We start from the raw sequence: 19,661 nt of genomic DNA on the forward strand, positions 1-19,661 counted from the left end.
CAGAAAAATAACTTATTTGACAATTTTCTCCTGTTTCAAGTAGATTTTCACTTGAAATAAGTAGAAATATCTGCCAGTGGGACAAGATTTATCTTCTCATTACAAGCAAAACAATCTTGTTCCACTGGCAGATTTTTCTACTTATTTTAAGTGAAAATCTACTTGAAACAGGTGAAAATTGTTGTTTTTTCCAGTGATGAGTCTTGTTTTAAGTGTAATGAGATTTTTTTTACTAAAATGAGACATTTTAACTAGAAATAAGACAAATATTCTTGTTAAGATTGTGAGTTTTTGCAGTGATCCATTTTACTTATCCTGTGAAGGACAGAGTCATATTGATAAGTTCAGAAAAGTGTTTTTTATTGTTGTGTTTTGATGTATTTGATGTAAGCCCAGTGGATATTTAAAGCTTACAGAAGGCTGCATTTAACTGCTGCTATGTCATTCCTGCAGTATTTCTGCAGCTGTTTTGGTCAGTGCTATTATTTGTAATATATTATATTATTTGTAATCAGCACAAATTATCTGTCCCCATATGATCAAATCCACCATCCCCCCTGATCTTTTTTTACAACTCGACTACTGCCTATATAGCATAATTCCTTGCAATTTTAAGCATAACATCAAAGCAGTATCCACAAAACATTGAAGCAATATCCACAAAACACTTGAATATGCAAAATAGATGTAACGCCAGAATCGTCTCTCAAACTGAAAAAGCATCACGGCGGGTGCATTTTAAAACAGTCAACAGAGGGATATGCATTTCCATTACGCACACGCGCGCGCACACATATACACAAAGGCACACGCACTTTGATCCTACTTTTAGTGGAGGCAGCGCTGTCCTCTTATTAGTCCATCCTGTGTCAGTACAGCGGGAGGCGGTGTCGTGCCAAAAAGTGATTGCGTGCCAGAATCTGATTTGTGGCCGCGGGAGCGCCCACAGCAGCCCGTTGAGCGACAGCGCTAAAACGTCAGATTTTCAGATTATGAAGCTCAAGAATGAGATCAAGTCATATTTAGGCAGAAACAACTTTTCATTAACTGTATTTGGCCTTCACTCAATTTTTGGCAGGTGAAAATGCCTATTTTGTGTTGTAATGGTCCTTTAAAAGAGTTAAAAGCAATCCTGTGAGCTCTAGTGTTTATATTATGAAGCTCAAAAATGAAATCAAATCATATTTAGGTAGAAACAACTCATTAACTGTCATTTTAACTTTTTCTAGGCATTTTAACTTTTTGTAAGCCATGATTTAATAAAGGCCTTTTATATTTTTCTAACTTCTTGAGTGCCTCGGCTTTTTCTTGTTTTTGAATCTTTTGGATCCCCATGCCGAAGAGCACCTGAAGTACACTCTTTTTTACACCCAGCAGCACTCCATGCGTTTGTAGTTGCCTTAACTCATTAACTGTATTTGGCCTTCAATCAATTTTTGGCAGGTAAAAAGACCCATTTTCAGGGGAGAAATCAGATTCTGGCAGGCAATCACTTTTTGGCACGACAGTCCATTTTCCATCTTCGGGGGGGACCGGGGTGTTGGTCATTTTCTTCGCCAAGAACTCACGGGCCACAGCATATTCAGATTCAACCACATAAACTCCAGCTAATTCCAATAGAGGGGTTACCTTTGATGGGTCCATGAAATTATTCTCGGCCTCTGGATCCAGAGCAGCCAGTGCGCCTATGAGCTCGCTGCTGCGGCGCAGGAGAGATGGATGCGCGTTTTGGAGAGCGCAGCAGCTGCGCTCTCCAAAACGCGCATAGCATCGATGACACTGTAAAATAGCCTCTTGAACTCGGTCTTTTCGTCTATGTCACTCTGTGCTTGCCCAATGGTTTCTTCAGGTTCTTGTTAACTGTGAGTCTTCTCTTGCTTGGACCGGGGCCGGTCACTGGCACAGCCTCGCTGGCTGTGACTGGAGGAGCGCAGAGATCTCATAGCGCAGCAAATTCATTTTCTGTGCGCAGTGTCTTCACACAGTCAGAAGCGCTATTCACAAGTGTCACTGCAGTGAACAAGTCCATATCTTCGCCAGCGAAAACTAGACCGCAGATTCATTCATTCATTCGAATTGCGCGGTAACGGTTATTGACGTAGGCTATAAAATCTGACGTTTTGGCCGTGGCAGTGTAAATTTCCCAATCAAACATAAACACACCATTCTTATATTATATTTTTAATATTTTAGTGACAAAGAGAGAGCAACATTAGTATTTTTAACTAAAAATAATAAAATAAAGATTAAAAAAATGTTTGTTTGTTTTTTACGTGCACCCAGTGGGGGGGCACACCCGTCGCTATGGGCGGGCCCGGCCCCCTATGGCCCGCCCATAGCGACGGGTGTGGGGAGAGGACGGGTGGAAAATGAGCAGGAAGCAGCATCGTAGCTGAAGAAAACAACAAAAACAAACCTTGACAGGTCCTGTCAAGGTTTTTGAGTGACAGGAAGACAGAAATGCATCCTGTGGGCTGCTATCAGAAATATTCTGGATCCTGCAACTCTTTCCAAAAGGCTCGACTTTTGAGGAAAAGGTATATAAAATTTAAACTATGGAAAAGTAGTGAAGGTCTGATAGAAGCAGAATAATCTCAGATTAAAACAAACCTAAACAAGCGAGCATCCGGCTGATAAACAAGCCGACACGTCTACAGCCAGCTGGTGGTAAACGTGCGACACCAGCCTCAGGAAACAAACACACATACGGTCGACTTTGTCTGACGGCAGAGAGTCATCTGCTCATTCAGACGGGCTTTCAGAGAGCACGACTTCAGATATAAAACACACACACAAAAAACAGCACCGTCTGTCCTCTCTTCTGTCAAACGGAAAGGTGTTTATGGTGGATTTGGTTCCAGAAGAACAGACAAATCTCTGTTTTGCTAAAGGAAGATGAAGATATTTGACTGATGTGTTCAATTGCAACAAAATAAATAATAATAATAACAATAATAATAATAATAATAATAATAATAATAATAATAATAATAATAAAATAAATAATAATAATAATAAATAGAAATGGTAATAATAATAAAATAATAATTATTATTAATAATAATAATAATAATAATAATAATAATAATAATAATAATAATACAGTTTTTTTCGATTGCTTACACACTAAAATTAAAAGTAGTACACTATTAGCAAAACCTTACACTCAAGAAGCAAAACATCAGCCCATATTTGCACAACTATAAGCACATTGTCAACCTCACACTTGTTGCAAAACTCTACACACAGTGATTTTCAAAACACTAAACACACTAAACGTACATTAGACACAAAAATCTATCATAAAGTCACTTTTTTGCAATACCAAAGCACTGACTGTCAAATTAGCACACCGTCCAACCAGTTGGTTCAACACAGTCATCAGGTGTGCAAATAATAATAATAATATAATAAGATACACTGATTGGTGTGGTGTAATATATATTTATATATAATAATCCAAAGCGAAATTATTTTCCTTTTTCACAATTAATGAATAGCGTTGCCTTTCTGAGTCTTCTCTAAACATTGTTAGATATCTTGGAGATATGTCTCGGGTGGTTGTCTCCTTTAGCTAGGTTTGTCGCAGACTTCTTGACATTATTCCTCAGAATAACGTGATATTCTCTTTTTTCCATAATTCCTGCACCTGAACAGGATTCCCTGCGTCTAATATGAGTATTTCTATAAATGTGTTTTTATGTTTTTATGTCTCATTAATGTTATTTAAAGCCAGGCTTTTATTTTATTTATTAAGGAGACCGATATTTAGTGCTTTTATTTTGAAGGCGTCTCGCCGAGACCTTGTAAACATCTGGCGCTTCGGACTTTAATGGTAAAAGTTTAACGGCAGTAGAAAGTTTGTCTGAAAGACTAAACTAGTGTCTTGAATGCTAAAGTGGAGCCTAACTGACACAAAAAGCACCTGCTGATAAGGATTTGTTTTCTTTGCAAATGTTATGCCGTATTTATGTCCATATTGAGTTTGGCTGTCATGGTTATTCATGTATTGTGGTTAGCGGTAGGCCTGATTTATGGTTCCGCGTTAAATCGACGGCGTAGCCTACGGTGTAGCCTACGGCGTCGCCGTGCACCCTACGCCGTAGGCTCTGCGTAGGTGTAACGCGGAACCATAAATCAGCCTATTACCGAGCGAGCAGCTGCGTCGGTCTGTATTTAAGTTAAATTAAACTTATATGAATGTAGAAAGACTAAAGGCTGAAATATGGTTCTGCGTCACACCAACGCAGAGCACACGCCGCAGCCGTGACGCCGTCATGAACCCTTCGGACTTCTCCGTCTCTCCATTTGGTCGCGGTGCAGTACCCCCCGCGACCGCTAGTTAGCGATCTTTTTCTGAATGGTTTATCCGACTTTTTCCGGTCACAGTAAATCAAAGAGATAAGGACAACTATTGTGCAAAGAACCAAAACAAAAAAAAATCACATATAAACGAAGAAAAGAGCCCTGGAAGTTCACTACTGCTTCAAACCGGAAACCGGAAATGCTTCGCTTTCAAGCGAACCAATCACAGCCCTCTCGGTCTGCGTGTGGTCTGCGTCTCCTCGACGCGTAGTTACAATTTTCGGGAGGTGCAGGTCAGTGACGCCGCAGGTGACGGCGTGTCGTCTGCGTCGACCCAAACCACACGCCGTAGGCACGGCGCCATTTTGACGCAGAAGCATAATTCAGCCTTAACTCTATTTTATTTTATTCCTTTATAGCTCTTACGGTGTGTTTGCAGTGTATTTATTGTACATCCAAGGAATAAAAACATTGTGAACCATCAGTTTGAGTCATCCAACATCAGTCGGGGCTACAGAAATTATTTTTTCTCTCTGTGAGGCCCGGTACCAGATGACCCCAACCCCCGGCCCCAGGGCCCGGGGGTTGGGGACCACTGGTCTAAAGCACCAAAACAGCCCTGCGGTATTATTATTAAACCACCACGGTTCATTGGTGGGGCATTTCAACCGAATCAGAATCAGTGGGTTTAAGTCGATGCTTTAGCCAGTTCCAAACAGGTTCTACGAAGAACCAGCTGGCTTTTCCACTGCTCGGACGGCTCTGGACAGCACCGGAGAGCCACAATAACAAAAGCAATAATAATTTGTTTTATTTATAGACGCCTTTCTAGAACTATATAGGACACTGTTCATAAGATATAAATAAAACAATACCTTAAATTGACGTAGCATGTCATAAACAACACCAAAGTATGCAAGATATTCAGGGAAGGAAAGCAATCTCAAGCAGATGGGTTTTGAGTGTGGACTTAAAGAGTGGAAGTGAACTGATATTTCTGAGCTCAGATGGCTGCGAGAGTCAAGTGTACAGGAGGGAGTAGCAACATGAAGCAGGCCCGACAGATATGTGGGGAGGGGGTTACGGCTGGCCTTGAATGTTAACAGGAGGATTTTGAATTTGATGCAGAACTTGACTGGAAGCCGGTGGAGCTGCTGCAGGACTGGGGTGATGTTATGGATGGGGGGGTTTACTTCCTTCCAGTCGCTCGAAGGAAGTAAATGAGCAACTGTTGATAACAAGCGTAAAAAAACGTCAGTTCTGGATAGTGTTGATTTTGTACCAATGAGGAGAATCTCTGTTTTATCACTGTTTCGTTTAAGGAGGTTTTTGAAGAAAACCAAGACTTGATTTCTACCACACAGCCATGCCCTTCTAAACCGAGCTATTGGCAAAAATCGAGGATTTAACTGGATTTTCCGAAAAATCAAAATATATACATGCACAGGAAGACAATCAAATTATTGACTAAGGCGCGTTTGAATCCGTAGCGCTACACACCCTTTCGCGTTGGTGTTTCTTCGATTGGAACGAGTAAACAAACCTCTTCAACCTCTTCATGCCTAGGAAACCCTGCTTTTCCACTCATGATCCACTCAACAACTTTTTTAGTTAATTCTTAGCCCCTAATAAATTTGACCATCAAAAACTTGGACGATTTATTTTGCATTCAAATTGACAAGAGTTTTACGAAGTAAGGCTTTGCAAACAACAAGATGATTGGTTATTTTGTGTAGGAAAACCTTTCCTTAATTTTCTTCACTCTGCCCATCAATCGGTCAGTTTTGCATCATTGATTTCAGATTGTGTGGGAGTAGAGCCCTTTTTTCAGGGAAGATTGACTCAGCCATATGTTCTGTAGAGAAGGAAAGCTGAATGCAAAGTCTCAATTTTGCAGACGTCTACTTATCTGGAGAACGTAACAAAACATTAAAGGAAAAGCCATTCCTGAAGAGATTGGACTCAAGTGTTTTCTGATTGGTCAAAATCCTGGAGGCATGTTGATGTGTTAGTCAGGCGGTTGATGAACATACAAACCCTGTATGTTGGTTAGACGCACATGTTTTCAACATGTCCACATGTTTTTAACACAAGACAGGTTGTGCACGTTCATTGTCCGTTAGACCCGCCTATCATCAAGCCTCCAGGAGTTTGACCAATCAAAAAAATAAAACACTTGAATCAAACCTGCTTGTCTTCAAGAGTTTCTTCTGATTGGGATTTTTTTTGTACAGAAATAATAACAGGCTCTGAAAGTTATTCTGAGTGCAGAGCTACTGTAGAGCTACCAGAGTAATTAGATGGCTTTTCTTTCTTTTTTTCTCCCTCTTGCAAGAAAAAGATTTCCAGCAGAGAGGTCATTTCAAGTTTCAGCAACAGCGCACAATTTGGGTTAATGCTGCTGTGCCCACCCCACGTGATCATCTAAGTTTTATTTTTGCATGATAGAAATGAAGAAAAAAAAAAGAGATCAAAGCATTATTCGCGCTCGCTAAAAGCCATGCACTCAGCAGCTAGCACCCACTTCAAAGTCTGGGTAAAGGGAGTTCGGGGTGTCAGCGGGAGGTAAAGTGCTGCATGTAGCTCCAGGAAAGCACCGTGGGTGCTGAAGTCTCGAATTCAAAAGGTAAAAAAGAAAAAAGGTCAGCGTCTGGCCATATTTTTTAGCTGAGCAGCGTGTCATGGCCAGACTGAAGCTACAGAGAGGTCAGCGAGAGCTCAACCTGGCTGCTTCTTCAGGGAACGAGGGAGCACCTGCAGACATAATCTTTGAAGAGTAAAGTAAGCTAACACTCTTTTTTTGTGTGTTTTGAGTCTACAAAAGGATTTGGTGCAATAATATGAGAATGTATACAGATAATCCAGTTTTCTGCATTAGTTAAGTTGCAGACAGATGGTGGTTGTGTGCCAGGGAGCTGTTTGCACTAGCTAAACCCACTTATTCCAGCGAGGGGTTGCAGGGATCAGCTGGAGCTCAGCTCTCTACTGCGTAAGGCGCTCTGGAGAACTCATCCGTGCGTCATAGGGTCACTGTTGTGAATTCCCTGCTGTGAGGAGTAGACGTCACAGCAAACTGCTTCGTGCAGAGACTGATTGACCGTTTGCGCATGCGCAGTGTGTTTGGAAAGACTTCAGTGTAGTTAGTTTGTTTGGGTTTAATCTTCTGCCGGTCGTCAGCGCTATTATCCGTTTGTAACAGTGTGCGTCCGTGATGATGTAGCTATTAATCATCACGAGCTATTAATATTATCGGTAAATATGCTCATTTGTTCTGTTAGCTTATCCATTAGCATGTCTTACTGAACCCCACGAAACATGGACGGGCCGTCATGTAACTTAGTTAATGACTAAACACCTATTTCTTTCTGCTAATGTTTATATAATTGTGTACTTGTCATTCAGTGAGTCTGTTATATTGATGCGAGTGCGTCAAATTGAGGCAGGTAGCCGATGGGGATGTCTCACTTTGTCTTGGTCACGTAACCTGCCTGTTGCGCCAAGTTATGACATCGTTTAGTGACCCCACACTGACCCCTATCGGTGATTTGCAGTATGAAGCGTTATTCGTTTCTATTGCAATTCAGGTCATTCCAATACTACTGTATATTTATTATTATTATTAATATTGTTTTATTATTGTTGTCTTCTGCAGACATCACAAACCACACACACAATACTGTGCACTACAGTATCCTGTTCACTTAGATAGAGGTCAATAAATTAATCTCATGAGGAGAAAGTTGCTGCGTCTTCTCTGACCGGAGGATTAAGCCAGTGTACAGCCAGTGTATCATCACTGAAGCTGTTCCATTATAGTCACATGTGAAACGTTTGCTCACACTCATTCTTAGGGCCAACTTAGCATCACCAACTAACCTGACAAACATGGTTTTGGGCTGTAGGGGAAACCGGAGTAACCGGAGTAACCGGGGAAGACCCATGCAACCACAGGGGAGAGCGTACAAAAAGTCAGAGCATACCTTGTATTATAAAAAATAGTCAAACTTCATCTTTTAACACAATGTCCAAATGAACACGATTGAAATCCCCCCCTAACAAAATAAATAAATGAATAAAACACCAAACACTAGGGAATGGCAAAAATATTAATATGGCAATATATCGCAATACTTTGCCAGCAGATTCCATATCGATATTAAAAATTTGAATACCGATTTTTATTTTTAAAATTTGTTTTCAAATAAATCATGTTTCAGACAAGTTGTAAATCCAGTACGACTTTATTGTATACATGAGCTTAAATAGTATTGTTAATGTTATTTTCATATTATGTAAATTATATGAAAAACACATAAATATGTTGTAACGTTAGCTTGTATGGTTACAATAAAACGGCATGGATAATTTGGATTACATTGTTTTGACTCAGTTTGTCCCATGAATTATCCCTATAATCTGATATACGTGCAACTTGGATTTTAAGATTCACAATACCTTTTAAAGTTTTCAGCAAACTATGCATAACCGCAATATATCACAAAAATGTGTATATCCCAATATCGTATCGTATCTTGACTCAAGTATCCTGATAAGTATCGTATCGTGAGGTCCATGGCAACACCCACCCCTACCAAACATGGCATTCTGTTTAAAAACGTGTTGTTAAAGTGGAAGCATAGAATTTAAATTGTTTTCATTTTCATTCATCCTAATTGATTACGTAGAGCCATCCGGTCAAAATGAGCTCTAATAAGTATTTTTAGATTTGCTTTGTTATAGAACGTTTGTTCTTTGTTTACCAGTTTAATTACAGGCTCTAAAAACGGAAACAAGAATTATTTTGCCTTGTACGAAATTAGATCTGTAAAGATGACGGTATGAAAGTTTTGTGAACAAATGTAAAACCAGAACACAGAATTTTCACATCAAATTTACATCTAAATAAAAGCTACTGTGACATGGAAAAAAAAGACTTCCTGAAGTGTCTTGTTTGTACTGATAGAAATTGAAGCTCTGTCTCTCAGGCCGTTAAAAAGAGACGCCGCAAAGCGAGACTGACAGACGGATGAGGGAGGGAGAGTTTGACAAAGACTCATTTAAACACCGCGGCACAAACGTCCCACATAGGCGGCTCAATCCACGAGACGGCACCAGCTCTAATCACAAACATTTATTCAGATCAGACATCTCCAGCGAGTTCCTCTGAGGATCATCTCAGAGATATAAAAAGAATCAAGGAGGAAGCAGCGGGAACAGAGCGCCTGATGTAGAAAGAAAGAAAAAGTAAAGGCCAGAGAGGAACACAGATACAGAGACGGATGAAAATGCAGACTGGAAAATAAATAAATAAATGAAACGACGACAAATTAGATAAATTACGAGGAGATTGAGATAGAGTCATGGTTCTTTTGTTAGTTTGCATTTAGATGCAAAGTGACTCAAGCGTTCCCCGGTGGCTGGAGGACACGCGAGGCCCTGGCATACTGGCTTTGCTTTGCAGAACATTTCCCTTTTTCCCGGTCTCGGTTGGGTAAGTGCCGCTTTGCAGAAAGACATTAGATTTGGTCCCCCACCCCCAATTCTGAACCTGGTGAGATGCACGAGAACCTCCTAAAAACTTTCCAATCAGGTTGGTTGTACATGTGCGGCGTCCTCACAGGATTCTAATATTTTAGCATTGCTGAATTGGGGGCGTGCAGGAATGAGGAAGCGACTACTTTTTCGAGCAGAAGGTGAAATCAGGTGTCACGTTATGGTCCGATTTTAGAACCAGTCAGTACGTTTACATGCACTAACAGAAAGTTGAATTGTTGCCTTAATCTGACCGATATCGAAGTTTTAACAGCCATGTATACACCTTAGCCGGGCTGTAGTGGAACCAAACTGAAGCTCTTGAGATCGAGCTGTTATTGCCAGATAATGCGTCGTAGTTATTCCAGTATGTATATGCAACCCACGCTTAGCCGAGCAAGCGACCACTCCGGAACTCCCCCCTTCTGGAAGTGACGACACCGCGAAAGCCAGAATATCAACACAGTACGAGAAGAAGACGAACAACAAAGAACTAACCGGAAGAACACCAACGCAAAAGTGCGTGTGGCGCCACCTAGCATCGCAGAGTCAAACGCACCTAACTCAATAATCGATTGTCTTCTCCCGCATGTTTACTTGGATTTCTGGTAAACTCTAGTTTAATCCCCTAGATTGTTGCCAATAGCTTCCTTTAGAAATGCATGTAACCACACTGACTGAGGAAACAGTTGAACAAATGCTGCCGGAACCACATCCTTTCATGTCAAGGAGAGGACGACGTCGCCCGTCGTCAGACCAAAGAATCGGTCACAGACTGATTACATTTGAAATTGACATAAATATGTAGACAGCTGACGGCATCGTCCCCCTCGAACATTATCATTTCAATTTACCGCCACACAAACGCAATGGACATGACGTCGCACTGTTTCCAGAATGCCGGTTCAGTGTATGTAAAAGGCCAATGGAGTAAAATCAGGGGTCCATTTTAATGTTTGACGGGCCTGAAGTGGCGTCAGAGACACGGACCAACAATTGAAACTCAATTGAAAACTACCTCAGACTCCTGGATATGGAAACCCGCCCCATCAGGGAATCCTCTCCCGATAGGCTAATGCAGTGGTTCCCAAACTGTGTGCCGCGGCACACTGGTGTGCCTTGAGGCAAGTCCAAGTGTGCCGTGGGATTTTGTGACAACCATAGCCTACTGCAATATAGTATACAACTAGACAAAAATAATTATTTTAATTTACTATATACTACTTTGAATGCACTCATTCCATAATACAGAGGCAAACTCTTTATCTAAAAACTATTTAAAAAAAATCCTCCTGAAATGGGTGTGTTTGATGAAGCCCAATTTGATAAAGTTTAAATATTTTTGTGAAGTATTTTGTTAATAAATATTTCATGAGTAGAATAGTTGTCTTTGTCATATCTTATTTGGCATTAGTAAATAATAAACTTAACAGATAAACAGATGATATTAGTGATAACACGTGTTATAAGGCTATTTTGCACAATAGGTGTGCCTTGAAATTTTTATTTGTCCTTTGGTGTGCCTTGGGCACAGAAAGTTTGGGAACCACTGGGCTAATGAACTAAACCCAACTGAAGCCACCCAAGAAAAGCTGATAAATGAAACAGCGAGAGCAGTTGTGAGTCTCATTGAGGGTTTTATTGGTTTAAAAGTTGTTTGAACATTTTTCTTGCCATTTTCATTTGTTTACTACTACTACTTTATCGGGTGCTCATATATTTTCTCAAGCCGACTTTATAAATAAATGTGTGTGATGAGTGCAGTTTGGACAGGTAGCCATCCTCCACTCTGCAGTGGAGTGTGTGTGTGTGTGTGTGTGTGTGTGTGTGTGTGTGTGTGTGTGTGTGTGTGTGTGTGTGTGTGTGTGTGTGCGTGTGTGTGTGTGTGTGTGTGTGTGCGACTGCTGCAATTCTTATGTAAGGATCAAACATGCTCCTGCTCGTACTCAGACTACCAGAAGCTGGGAGAGATGCCCCTCTAAATATAGATGAGCTGTTCAGGGGTGGGAGGTAAACAGGACGGTGGATCCCTGCGCCAATCGAGAAATAACGCAAGAAATTGACACAACTTTTGTCGGAAACGATTTGCATGTGTTAGTGTGCATGTGCATGTGCCTGTGTCGAGGGCGTACACAATTAATTCATTATGTGGAAATCTGGAAATCCATTGTTGCTCTAATCAGCTAATGAATTTGCAGCTGCTGTAGGCTGGTAATATCACATTAACACGTGTGTGCGTGTGTGTGTGTGTGTACACACGTCATTTTATACAAGCGAGTAAGGTGAGGAAAAGACGGCGAAGAGAGAGGATGCAGCGATGGAGGGCCATCTTCACTCTCGCTTCTCTCCTCCATAAATGACTCAGTGAACAGATTCAGTGCAAGTCGTTTCAATTCATCACCCTTCAGAGCAGAGCATCATGGGAGTCCATCACAACTTCCTCACTAAGCATTCCGTCCGTCATCCACCAGGCAGGATGCAGCAGAACCCCCCCCCCTCCCGGTTTACCAGTTTTGTGTTTTTAAGAGAAACATACCTGGACGGAATATGAAGAAGAGGAGGAAGAGGAGGAGGAGGAGGAAGAGCTGCTCGGTTTAGTGACTCCCTTCAATGGAAGCTAATGTCTTATGACAGCTATGCCTCATTTGAATATGCGGCTCTTCGGTGGAAATCATTGTTGTTTCTCAACGTCAACAGACCACCTCAGTACGATGCAACCTTCGTCCATGATGTTGCCGCACCGCTTTCGTCACGGGGGTTGATTTTGACTGTTGTTGGGGATTTTAACATCCATGTGGATAACCCCTCAGGACATTTGGAGAAAAACGCACAGCGAAGGACATTGTCTCGACTTTACGATGTCCGAAGTCCTGAACATCTCCAAGGTTATGGTGACAGATGTTGCTTTGGGGCAGAGATCATCAAGAAAACGGCACATAAACCAGGGAAGTGTCTATCTTCTCCTCCTCACCGCTACTACAATCACCTTCAGTCATGATGGACGACATCATACATCACCTGAACTCCACCACTTGCTGCCTTAATATCCTGCCAACAGGGTTTTTTAAATGTGTTGCACATAGTATGACCTCCGATCTTCCGGAGATTGTTAAGTCTCTCAGAAAAGAAAAAAAGATTAAAAAAAAGAATAGTCTAGGCACGTAGACAGGCTGTAGGCCTGTATCAAACCTGCCCTTTCTTAGTAAAAATCGTAACAAAAAGCTGTTTTTCAACAACTGTACAACCTCCTAACACTAAATGACTGTTTTGATGTCTTCCAGTCAGGTGTCCAGCCAGATCACAGCACTGAGACAGCTTTAGTAAAGTAGAAAGTCCACACTGTTTATGTTGTTACTAGTTCATAGTATTATATATCATTCATTTTTCCATTGTGGTTTGAATTGTCCTAGGTTACTGAACTCACCAGACCTTACCAACAGTCCCTGAACTCCACAACTGTTGTGTGCTGATGCCGTGCAGTGAAGGCAGTTTCAGCTTTACTCCATGTGGCTGCAGATATATGGTGCTCTTTTCGTTGCCTGTTTTAGCCATCCCCCTGCGCCATTGAGTTTATTGCTGTGTGTACATGCCTAAAGGTGAGTTTGTTGACGTTATAAGGTTAACCGAATATTAGCATGTTTATCTGTTCACACTTTGTTTAAAGGGGACCTATTATGAAAAACACGTTTTTTCTTGTTTTAACATATATAAAGTGGTCTCCCCTCACCCTGCCAGCACAGGGGAGACAAAATACCATGAATTTCTGCAAGGTCTCTGACCCCCGCCGGACAGAGTCCCCCAGTGTCACGTGACTTTTTTTTGAGCCGATTAGAATCTGCTCCTGTCGTTACGTAACGAAAGGAGCAGATTTCCAGAGGTTCAGCCTCCGCTGCTGAAACCACGCCCACAACCAGCTCTCTCTCAGGCTGGAGCGGTCCTTACTTCAGCCAGCGGCGCCGCGGATCCAGGTTAAATCATCCAGGTTCCCGGGTGGTTTGGAAGCTGGGTCCTCGGGGATCTGTCCCAGGTCGGACCAGCTTCACCCTCCGAGATTTTCAGCCAAATCTGTCGGTTTGATCACCGGTAACGGGCGATGCGCAGAGGATGCGCAGAGGATGCGCCCCGGAGCCGATCTGTGCGCCCGCCGTGGCGTTGCGGCGCCCGTCGCGCAGAATCCGCCGGGCAGATCCGGCTGAAATTCCGCTGGTCGGTCCCCGGGAGTCCCTGCTACCAGTCCAGGCGGGTTCCTGCGGTCCCGGCCGGTCGGAACCGGTCAGTTTCCCCGGTTGAAGTCGCGGTGATGCGCGCTGCTCCGGCAGCGCTGCTCCCGGGCGCCCGGCGTGGCTCCGGGGCCAGCGTTCAGCATCCGCCGGGTAGATCCGGCTTAAATAGTGCATAAATGTTATTTATATACAACTCATATTTTATTTTTTTAACAATAAAGTTTCCATTTGTGAAAATTCAGTGTTGTGATAATTTACAGGCTCGGGCTGCTCTGGCGGAGCAGGTTTATTCTCCTCCCCTGCTACACGTCATTCAGGGAGCCAATCAGCACAGAGCCTCATTATCATACCCCCCCCTTCCCTAAAAATGAGGCGCAGAAAAGGAGGTTAGAAGCGGTAAAACTAGTGACAGGCCCCACAGGCTGGATTTATGATTTATGTAGAAAAAACAAGCTTTAGATTGTTTTTAAGACATTCAAGGCCTGTTTAGAATATACATTAAATGCCATAATAGGTCACCTTTAAGCTACAGTTAAATGCTGTTATGTAGTATGCTAGTTATGCCACTATGTTCATTTCTATTGTTTATAAACCTCTTTGGAGGTGTTGTGTTAGTACTAATATCCGTTTCCGTGTTCTTTAACTGGGACACACATCCGTACCTTGCCACTCTAAACCAGTTAGTTCCTGGAGACCCCAACTCTCCTTTTTATCCTTAATGACATTTGCTCAGACAGTGGCAACATTTCAGTCTTGGTTTTACTGGATCTCGTGCTGCATTCGACATAGTTAATCAGAACATGTTGATAGAGCGGTTGAAGAACTGGGTGGGACTTTCTGGCACAGCAGGTGCCTGTGTAGTCCTATCTTAAAGAAAGGGGCCTATTTTGTGTATTTAGGCAACTACAAATTTGGGCTAACAAAAATAACACGGAGTTCCTCAAGGTTATGTTGTTTAACATCTATAAATATGCTCCCACTCGCTCAAATTATGAAAAAGAACAAAATGTGTTACCATAACTACACAGATGACGTAAATCTATACATCTATATCACCAGGAGACCTTAATCCAGTTCAAACATTGATCAAATCTGGATGTGGTTCTGGAGCCAGACCTGAATTTGAATGTAAAACTGCAACTTTAATATTTCACTATATGCATAAAAATATTGTTATTGAAAATATCACATCTTAAGTAATCTCTGTGCTTAAGGCTAAAAATAAATGAATCATGCCCGTTGAACCCTCAGACGACACTGCATGAATAAAAGAAAAGAGACATGATTTTCCAGAGGAAATCCCTGCACAGACTCAGAGACACTTCCAGAAATCAATGAACACCGTTGGCAAGTGCAGCTTAAAGCTCTAACACGCAAGGAAGAGGCTATTTGTGAACATGATCGAGCAATGTTGACATCTTCTTTGGACCGAAGTTTAATTTAATGGACTGAAGCAAAGTGTAAAAACTCCTGTGGTCAAACAAATCACAATTAAAAATTGCGCCGGCAATGAATTAACAATAACCGTAGCTATCCAGCTTTTTGTTACAAGTGACCAGGTCAAAAGCCCTGAATCATCTCTGATGATGTGCAGGTGCAAGGCATTTACAGGTTTCAGAGCCAATATACGCTCCCATCTAGACATCTTCTGAGGCTTCGCAGAAGAGTTCAGGTGCTGAACTGGCCTGCTGACAGTCCACCCCTTTCACCAACGGGAAACATTTGGGCAGATTGTGAAAGTAAAGAAGATGGCGGTACAGGTGCTGAGCAGACAAGAATGGGACAACGTTCCTCTCCAAAAGTTCTGGTCCCCTAAATTTCCAGATGTACCGTATTTTCCACACTATAAGGCACACTTAAAATCCTTAATGTTTCTCAAAAATCGGCAGTGGCCCTATAATCCGAGGCGCCTTATGTAATAATTTTGTTGCGCTTCCTCACCTCCAACAAGTTGTATGTGGTACACTGAAGTCAAAAATCTGTCAAAATGTGATAGAAATAGGTTGTAGTAAAAGAAGGGAAATTGTCTTAATAAGTAATCTTGCTGTCTGTATTAATGTCGACTTAATATGCACTTTTTGATTGTCTGTGTAAGGGGGAAATGTTCTGTTATTTGTGAAAAAGGAAAAAATAAAAAGTTATAAAAAAAAAAGAATCTGTCAAAATGACTTGGTGTGACTTTGGTAGCGATGAAGCCTCTCTACTTAATTGATGGTCGGACCGTTCAGACACGTTAAAGTCGGTCCTTGGTTGGATACGGGTTGCAACATCAGTCAACGTTAGATAACTAATTATGTAGCGCTGCAAGCAGCCATCATCCAACATCTAGTCCACGTTACCTTTCTGTAATTAGACGCCGAGCCAACGTTAGGTTTTTAGCGTAAACCCAATTTTTTTTATCTGTATCATAATCAATTATAATCAAATGTTGGAATACAACGTTGTTCCAACCTCACACTAACTTCAGGTGTCTGCTATAGCTAGCATCGAGGAGGAGGATGTAGTACAACGCTAACCTCCTCCACTTTTACTTGTGGATTCGTGGAAGACGAATTATTTAAAATGTATTTTTCTGTTTTAGTTACAACTGAACGATATTCGGAGTTATTGTGAATGAGTTCGACTTACCAGACCATTTTGTTTCGCATTATATATACGTTTTATCATGCGCCTTATAACCCAATGTATGAAAATAGACCCGTTCATTGATATTAAGTCTTACAATGCGGTGCGCCTAATTGTCCACAAAATACGGTATATAAATGGTTTACACTTGTATAGCACCTTTTAAAACTTTTTTCCCATTTTAGAAAGTGCTTTACAAAGTGACTGAAGGACAGTGACTCTTCAGGTTGGAGGACAACCTGCTCTACATCGGCGCGTTTCCACTAGCGGGAGTTCCAGGTAGATTTTCCGGTGCCGGGCCGTCTGCACCTATTTCCATTACCAGGAACAGCCCTGTAACATGGTCTTCAGGAACCTTTACGGGGCCAAAAAATGGCCCTGGAGAGATGAGAGGATCGCTTTTCTGCCAAGAGGGACTACCTGGTGGGGTATTTTAAAAGCAGGAAATTACATCCAGCCCTCTCACCTGAACTGAAGTCATGTGACCACAAATCAGTTAAGCATTTTGACCATTTGAGACATTTTATGAAGTTAGAGAGTACATGAAAAAAAAACGATGGATGGACATACGAGTCGGATCAGGTCTTGCTGTCATATTACACCATTAGAGAGGTCCGGCGGGGGGTTCTTTGAATCCCAATCGCTATTACCTTGTGTATGTTTAAAAAAAAAAAAAGCAAGTAGCATCCATTCTTTACATGTTTCTTCTTCTTTTCATTCTTCTGCTGGCTGTCTGAACTGCAAAAATGCACATTACCACCACCTGGTGGTTGGCGGAACAGTTTTTTCAGTCAAACGTTCTTGTGTGGCGCTACAGTGTCAGGGAAACACTCTGAAGGGGCCGAGGAGACGGTTGATCTTCTAGAGGTTCCTGTCTGCCAGATTTACCCAGAACTCCTGCTAGTGGAAACGGAGCCTCATGTTGCACCACCATCCAGTTTGGAATCAATTTCTTTTTTCCTTCTTTTCTTTTTTTTTTGGTTAAGGCAGATTCATATAATTTGCTGTCAAACATAAATACATCAGGTTTTTATGTTCGGTATTTGTGTGATGAAGATAGAAAAACATTTTCAATAGAAATACAGAGTATCAACTTCCCATGCCATATAATCCTGAAGTCTATATGATGGATTCAGCGACCAAATTGGACTAACGTGTTTGAGAGAGTTGGCTTACCATTCACAAACTATGAGACTAACTTAAAAACTTAAACTAACTTAAAATGTATCAATGGGTACAGGAGTTTATCTCAAATTATGCAGTTTGTCACAAATTCAATTCTTTTCAACGCGGTTTATCCATGATAGGAATCTTCAAATGGTGACTTTTGATTTAGTTTTATTTATTTATTTTTATTTTTAATTTTTTTATCGTATAACTTTAAGTTCTGTAAAAAGATCAGTAAACTATTAATACCCAATCAGGAGCAACAACAAGCTTCCATTTCTTTTTCAGGAGCGACGTTACTTATTTCAGCAAGACAATGTTAAACAACACATTACAGCAGAATTCTTTCATGGTAAAAAGATGTTTTCTCAGCCATACCAGGGACTCGGTAGATAATAAATAACTGAAACTACCTACCAGTATCACAAAAGTACAAATAATTCAATCACATACATGGATTTGAGCTTCCGAACTAATGTGTACAACAAGGAAACGTCAGCCGTACGGATCTGGCGTCTTCTACCCCAAACTAACAGAAGCCTCATTCAGCCTGACGCGGTGCAGATTGCAAACACTACAAAAACACCCCGGCAGTTCTTTGATGCATTAGTGACCCGTGCTGCTGGCGTTGGATCCATTAGAGGGCCGGTGGAGACGTCAGAACTCCTGCACAGAGCTGGCAGCTGCTTCTGAAGTCTGCAAACCACACAGTCTCATAATCTCATTTGTCTTCTGCAAGTATGCGCTTTAGATAACGCCTTATTCTGTTACACTTCAAGAGTCAGGGACTGTGAAGTCTCTGCCAGATGGTTGACATGTTACAGTCTGAAGGTAAAATATCTTATGAAGAAAGAAAACATGCTGCTTATTGGGACTAAGAAGCACGCTGATATTTTTCTATAGATGCTCTTGAGAGCGAACCACACGGCGATGCGTCAACGACGGACACGACCTTGGGTCACACCGGTAACAAAGAGCTCAAGTGTCTTTTAGTCGACAGAATCTTTTCCTCTTAAAGGAGCTTGAGGCTCCTTTTAAGAAATGAGACTCTCTAGCGCCACCCTTCACCACGACGGCCGTTGGGGGTACTGCAGCCAACAGCAAAGCTGGCACGGGAGAACGGGGAGAAAATGCATGCAGCGTCATGTGACGTCACATCCGCAGGACAGCATGGGAAATTCGGGACCGAATTGCAGCACATTTTGCAGCACACAGTCTGTTCAAGGCAACGGAGAGATACACTAGAGGGCTCATTCTTTTTGGTTTGGAACGCTTCATCTGACATTATTACTAGAAAACTTAAAATGTATACGGATTTTTTTCATAAATCTTGCCACAATCCTGCCTCAAACTCCTTTAAATCCCTCATTTCAGATTATTCTGCTGTCCAAACATTAGTTTAACCCATGATCTTTTGCTCCGTTTACCATCTCACGTCAACAGATTTGTTAAGGAAAAGCGTTAAACTGTAAATATGAAGGTATGCGAGTAAAGACAGCCTTGAAGGAGGTCTGACTGAACGGTCGTGAGTCGGCTCCATCGGTGACTCTATTACACTTAAAAACAATTAGAAGATTTATGGAAAATTAATGGAACGTTGTGTTTCTATAAAAGGAATGAGTTTATTGAATAATCTGGATACAGAAGCCAAAGAATTCAAATCAAACATTACATTTAAAAGAATAATAAAAGCCAGTTTGATGAAGAAATATCATGATAATTGTTAACTTAGGTGTGTTTTCTTTTTTTTCTCTCACTTTTTAGCACCATTGTCATATTTCTTTTTTGATTCAAAGAAAAAAAATCTGT

The 19,661-nt window shown here is 41.5% G+C and overlaps 1 protein-coding gene across 1 annotated transcript in view; it reads right to left on the minus strand.

Annotated features, from left to right (window-relative positions):
* The window catches only part of usp43a (ubiquitin specific peptidase 43a), a 305,451-nt gene that overhangs the window by 201,810 nt on the left and 83,980 nt on the right, over positions 1 to 19,661 (minus strand). The window lies entirely within an intron of this gene.

This window comes from Cololabis saira, chromosome 1 (genome assembly GCF_033807715.1).
Source record: "Cololabis saira isolate AMF1-May2022 chromosome 1, fColSai1.1, whole genome shotgun sequence".
Taxonomy (NCBI): domain Eukaryota; kingdom Metazoa; phylum Chordata; class Actinopteri; order Beloniformes; family Belonidae; genus Cololabis; species Cololabis saira.